Source organism: Hyperoodon ampullatus (assembly GCF_949752795.1).
Source record: "Hyperoodon ampullatus genome assembly, chromosome: 4".
Taxonomy (NCBI): Eukaryota; Metazoa; Chordata; class Mammalia; order Artiodactyla; family Ziphiidae; genus Hyperoodon; species Hyperoodon ampullatus.
The window spans coordinates 147,769,813-147,775,068 of record NC_136917.1 but is presented as its reverse complement, the minus strand read 5'-3'; positions in this window follow the sequence as shown (position 1 = coordinate 147,775,068).

The following is a 5,256-nucleotide window of genomic DNA, read 5'->3' as shown; positions in this document are numbered from 1 at the left end:
GATTCTCAACAGAGCCACAGAGCCTCCCGGAGAAGACGGCTAGGGCTCCGGCTGCCGTGGTCTCTTCGGGCAAGTGCCAAGGCTGCAGATGAGACTTGCAGCCGGCCAGGCGGTTTTATACTTCGGTATGTAATAAATAAGGCTGCAGGCCAGAGGGAGAGCGGTGCTCCTCCGCGGGCAGAATGGCCCCCATTCATTACTTTCCCACATCACAGGCAAAACGATTTGGGTGACAGCTCCCAGTTGGTGGGGTTCATAAACGTCACACCTTGGCACGTTTTTTGTTAAAGTGTGAAGAAAACATGCACAACCAGCTGGAAACAGGCAGCATGTGTCCAGTGGTTTGCTTTTGCTATTAGACATGGAAAGGCTGTGCCTTTGCAGTCTAAGATCCTTTTGGAAAAACCTCCTCCCGGGCTTGCCAGGAAATTCGGGCTTAACTGCATCAGTTCCGTCTGAAATGGCAGTGGGAACGTGTTCAGGGCCATCAAGAGAGCTCTGCACTCTCATTGTACAGTTAGTATTTCCCCACTGTAGCCGCCACTTAAAGGAACTCATTTCTGCCTCTGGCACTGGCAACAGAAGGTAGTTGGGTGACTCCAGAACACTGAGCTGGATTCAGGTGCAGAGTCTCTGGGTTTAGCAAAAGCATTTCCCCACCCTAGGTTTCATTTCCTTTTCCCTGGAGTTCCCAAAAGCCAAAGTTAGATCAAAGTGGACCAAGTCGCTTTATTGCCAGATGAAGATATGACATCCTGCTTCATATTAAAAGAAGGTTGTCTGTCTCTGGCTCCTCTTCCTTCTGACATATTCTTGATTAAATTGAAGAAATCGAGGGACTTCCCTGGTGGCGCAGTGGTTAAGAATCCGCCTGCCAATGCAGGGGACACGGGTTCGAGCCCTGACCCGGGAAGATCCCACATGCTGCAGAGCAACTAAGCCCGTGCGCCATGACTACTGAGCCTGAGCTCTAGAGCTCACGAGCCACAACTACTGAAGCCCACGTGCCACAACTACTGAAGCCCCTGCGCCTAGAGCCCCTGCTCTGCAACAAGAGAAGCCACCGAAGTGAGAAGACGGTGCACTGCAACAGAGTAGCCCCCGCTCCCCGCAGCTAGAGAAAGCCCGTTGCACAGCAACGAAGACCCAACACAGCCAAAAATAAATAAATAAATTTATATATAAAAAAAGATGAATCAGGTTTTTAAAAAAATAAATGAAAAATAAATAAAATTGAAGAATTGGAAAGCATCAAACCAAACAACCTCCCTCAAGTAGATCAGGATGGAGAGAACTATCATTTCCTTTAGGATAATTGCTACATTTTTAAGAATTCAGCCAAAGAGAAAATGGACATTCCTAACCTCTTAGTGATAATAAAGAGAACTTATATAGCTTTGTCATTAAAAATCGCTTCTATTTCCATATCATTATATTTAATATTACTCATTCACTCACATAACAAAAAGTCAATGCCCTCCTCCATGAGGACTGAAGACATCCTGGGACTTAAAAGGCAGTGAGTGGCCAGTATGTGATGCTCAGAGGACAAGGGTGACACTGTAAGAAGCCGAAGCCGGGGAAGCCAGGCCTGACGATGGGGCGACAGAGCAGCTGGAGAGAGGAAAGTGGCGAGGGAGCTGCTCACAGCTGCCCTCCTCACTCAGCAAAGGGGCCTGGGAACCAAAGGCCAACTCTCGATGCAAGATTCATCACTCCTGCCACTGCCAGAACAGCTGCTTCTAGACCTCACATTTATACGTAAAAGGATTTGGTGTGGAGGATGGAGTGAGAGTGATTCAGTGAAATAAAAGCTCTTCCGTTCACAAATGCAGGGGCCTTGGGAGTCATGCTTCTTCTAAGCAGGCAGCTCCCACCTAGCGGGGTGTAAGGAACTCTGCCATCTCCATTTCATAAGTCTACCCTTAGGTGTCCAGGATTTCCCCACTGGAGGATTTTTTGAGTTCTGTGATGAGCACTCTTGGGCAGATATCCCTGAGGAAGGTAGCACATCAAGCGGTTATCTGGCATCAATTCTTACTGGGGATTTTTTAACAGACCTGGGGCAGGAGACTGGGGAAGGACAGCTCTTAGGTATCCTTGGACGAGCAAGTGGATGGGATATTGCTGTGGGAGAAAAGGCCCAGGGCTCCATCATCAGGGAAGCTTGGAAAAAATTTTACAGGGAGACCACAAAACAAGAAACGTCTCTGAAATCTAGGTCACCTCATTCACGAGTTTCCTAAGAGCTGTTTCTGGCTGCTCCCACCACCTGGACCATATGGATAAGTAACTCCAAGTCAACCTCTTCTGACTTTCAACTGTATTGAGAATTTCCATTGGTGTTTTCCACCCTTTCATTTATTCTAGTGGTTCTCAATCCTGTCTGCATAATAAAATAAACCAGGGAGCTTCTAAATATATCAGTGCCTGGACCCCATCCGAGACCAGTTGATTCAGAATCGCTAGTGGGGCCTGGGCACTAAGAGTTTTTGAAAAGACCCTGAGATGATTCTAATGTGCAGTCAGGGTTAGGAATCACTGACGCATCCTTTCCTTGACTCAGTAGGAATAAATAACAATAATATCTCTCATTGGTTGAGCACTTACCATATGTCAGCCAAGTACTTCTTTGCTTTAGCTCACTGACTTCTCTCAGTAAACCTATTGTTCTCGTCTTATAGATGAGGAAACAGAGGCTCAGAGAAGTAAAGTAACTTGCCTGGTATTGCACGGTTCGAAAGGGGTTATTAGGATATGACTCCATCTGTCTTCCTCCCTTCTACAGCAAAGCAGAAGACCAACGTCAGGTTGACTGCAGAGAGAGGACCAGCTCCATAGCGGCCAGGACAAGAATCTGGAGTCCGAGTGTTGTGTTGAATTGTAGCACCCCAAAGGCATTGAGGTCCTAACCCCCAGTACCTATGAGTGTGACTTTATTTGGAAATAGTCTTTCCAGACAATCAAGTTAAGATGAGGTCATTAGGGGGCTTCCCTGGTGGCGCAGTGGTTGAGAGTCCGCCTGCCGATGCAGGGGACACGGGTTCGTGCCCCGGTCTGGGAAGATCCCACATGCCGCGGAGCGGCTGGGCCCATGAGCCATGGCCACTGAGCCTGCGCATCCGGAGCCTGTGCTCTGCAATGGGAGAGGCCACAACAGTGAGAGGCCTATGTACCGCAAAAAAAAAAAAAAAAAAAAAAGATGAGGTCATTAGGGTAGACCCTACCCAGATACGACTGTCCTTATAAAGGGGAAAAAACTGGACATAGAAACAGACACGGACACAGGGAGAACACCATGTACAGATGAAAGCAGAGATGGGGTGATGCATTTAAAAATCAAGGAACGCCAAAGATTGCCAGCCAACCACCAGAAGCTAGAAGAAGGGCATGGAAGAGATTCTCCCACACAGCCCTCAGAAGGAACCAACCCAGCTGACACCTCCATCTCAGACTTCTAACCTCGAGAACTATGAGACAATAAATTCCTTTGTTTAAGCCACCCAATTTGTGGTAGTTTGTTGTGACAGCCCCAGCAAACTAATACAGAAAGCATGTAAGGAAGCCTTAAAAAACTCCAGACCTCATCATCTTACAGACAGGGAGATGGCAGTCTAAAAAGATTTAGCCAATTGCTCAAGTTCATGGACAGAGAATAGCAAACCTAGCCCAGAGAAGAGTCCCCAGCCCCTTAGCTTGTGTTCTCTGGCACCTTCCCATGAAATGCATTTTAAACCTTGGCTTATTATTAAATCTTACTTGGGGTTATCATTTCATAATGCTCTGGCAATGTCCCTTGCTCAAAGATGTGAATAAGCTCTGTGGAGACCTAAATGGGAAGGAAATCCAGAAAGGAGGGGATATATGAATAAGTATAGCTGATTCACTTTGCTGTATGGCAGAAATTAACACAACATTGTAAAGCAACTATACTCCAATAAAAATTAATTAAAAAAAAGAAGATTCTCTCTTGAACTTTTGAAAAAAAAAAGAATATATGAATCAGAGTTGGGCATAATTTCTTTTCTTTTTTTTGGTGGGGGGGAAGGTGGGCATAATTTCTTAATTGTGGGCTGAGGGTTGAGAACATCTACACCCAGCAAACTCATGGAAGGTGCCAGAGCTCCAGTTCTGCACAGCTGTCTCTGGTATGAAAGCCCACAGCAAATGCCTGGGGACATCTGGCTGCTATGACGTACCGGGACTGCCACTGAATCTTGCTTGCTTGCTTGACTCCTAGGCTACAGCCAGGACGTTGGCACAGATATCACCATGAACCACAGATGTGCAGACACTGAGAATACGTGTGAAAAGTCAGCTCCATAGATCTGCTCTGCAAGCCAGAGGCAAATATTTGTTTAGCTTCACAGAGGAGGCTGTTATGTGATGTGTAGGTGCCCTGTGGCCTCCCCCAGGGCGCTCCACTGTGCCCTTGGTCAAAAGGAGATCAGCTCTGGTGTGGCAAGGGACAGTCAAGAACTGTGTGCGATAGAACGTGTCTTTATATCAGTGCCAACTGAAAGGGTAACTGAGGCATGTGTCTGCATCATTTCCAGAAAGGAGCAGCTGGAGTGTGACCCACCTCTCTCCTACCCCTTCCCACGGAAAAATTCTCCCGACACTCAGCTCAGTGAATTCTGAGATTCTAAACTCAAGGCTTGATCCCTTTGATTGAAACCAATTAGAGGTGACTTAAAATGCAAATAACATTAAAATACTTCCTGAGATGAGATAGTTTAGCTATACTGGTCATTTATATCTTGATGTTGAAGACCTTTTCAGATTATTTTCAGAGAAGTTTCGTTTGAGAAAATTTACGAAAAGGAATATAGTGTGTTCAGAAAGGGCCCATTGTCTCTCAATATTAGCTGGTGCTGGGACTTCCCTGGTGGTCCAGTGGTTGAGAATCCACCTCCAATGCAGGGGACACAGGTTTGATCCCTGGTCGGGGAACTAGGATCCCACATGCCACAGGGCAACTAAGCCTGTGTGCTCTAGAGTCCACACACCACAACTAGAGAGCCCTCGAGCTGCAACTACTGAGCCCACGCTCTCTGGAGCCTGCGCACCACAGCTAGAAAGAGGCCCACAGGCCACAAAGAGGAGCCTGTGCACCACAATGAAAGATCCTGCATGCTGCAACTAAGACCAGATGCAGCCTAAATATATATATAGATACATAGATAGATAGATAGATAGATAGATAGATAGATAGATAGATAGATAGATATTTGCTGGTGCCATTAAGAAAAATAG